The sequence below is a fragment of the Branchiostoma belcheri genome, unplaced genomic scaffold, assembly GCF_001625305.1.
Source record: "Branchiostoma belcheri isolate BF01 breed outbred unplaced genomic scaffold, Haploidv18h27 scaffold442, whole genome shotgun sequence".
NCBI lineage: Eukaryota > Metazoa > Chordata > Leptocardii > Amphioxiformes > Branchiostomatidae > Branchiostoma > Branchiostoma belcheri.
The window spans coordinates 1-1,549 of NW_017804068.1; positions in this window are offsets into that span (position 1 = coordinate 1).

Here is a 1,549-nt window from a genome sequence, read left to right on the forward strand (position 1 = left end):
TCTTATAATATTGTAAACATTGGAAAATCCCCGTCTCCCAAAACGTAGGACGTTTAGAAAAATACATGCCCCGCCTCTCCCACACTGCGTGAGTGACTAAAAACCTGGCTGGGGGCGCTTTGACGTTGTAATCGATGAATCTTCAGGGCGACCGCCAAAATTTCGTTCAAGAGACGTATTTCTACCCAACAGGATCTCACAAAGGTAAGTTATGTTTTTCTACCGTTCTATTCTACTAAAGTTCCATCGACAAATAATAATAATAAACGGGGGACGTTAGAATAACAACCGCCCCCTCCCCAAGTTACGAAAGTTTCACTCTACGTACGTACGGCCGGACATAAGACGCTATAATCGATAAATCTACGGAGAAATCGCCGAACACTCCATAAATTTCCACCCACAAGACTCCATGGCCAACATTTTTAGGTTTTTGTGGCAATATATCCGGCTAAACTCGATATTTTTCGAAGTTAGCTGCGTACGTAGAAATTATGTAAACAAAGTGCATCGCATACGCTACAATGCCGCCCGTCCAAACTGTTCAAAATCGGAAGAAACATGCATTTCTACCCGCCAAAATCGATCCCACATGCCCACAACAACATTCTTTACCCGTGAAAGCCGTACTTCCGACAATATTTTACACTGGACTGGCAAAACTCACCGTTGAAGTTGGAGCACCGCTATCGACTGTGTTAGAACGTACTACAGGGAATCCGCGACCACACGGCGGTCTCGTTTTCGTGCGAGGTCACGCGCGCTCACGCCAAGGATGTGCTCTCGCGAGAATAGAATCAATATGGCGACTGTATCTGGAATGAGGGGATTACAAATCACTGCACCATCAAATGAGCAGTAAGTGACTATTATAGTTAATGTTATCTTTCATCGGTGGTTCGGAAGGCGGTGCTTCATGTTTATGATGGCGGGGAACAGATTAATTGGTAGATTTTGGTTTGTATATTTGGCGCAGTCTTTCGTCGTAAGTGACTATTATAGTTAAAGTTATCTTTGATCGGTGATTCATGTTTATAATGGTATGCAACAGATTTTCGATTGTTCGAAAATGTAAGAGAAGTTGGTTTATATTAATTTCGTTTATCTTTGTTTTTGTCCTTGTGTTGTTGGTATATTGTTGTACGGTTAGTTTGGTTGACGGCGATGCTTACCGACGACGGGAGATACGTTGCTCTCCATGGGTCGATCGGGCGAAGTGTTTGCGGCGCATTTCGTATTAAAACATTAAAGCTACGTACTTGTGCATTAACATTCAACTACCCCCCGTTACCGATAAAATCAATATTGAAATATTGTCTTTTTTCACGAATCTTTATTGACCATTGCTTGCTTGATCACCAACACTCCAAAGCTGGATCCAAATCTGCGTTTCGCCGCACTTGCCTATACCTTTCGATGCGGTGGTGACGTCTTGCAAGTCTGCTGCGACCGGCGGTGAAAGACAAGCCGAACTTGAAACGTTTGCCGCTACGTTACCATACCATCACGTAGTACACGGCATGAATCTAGTTTTTAACAATTTTAAATT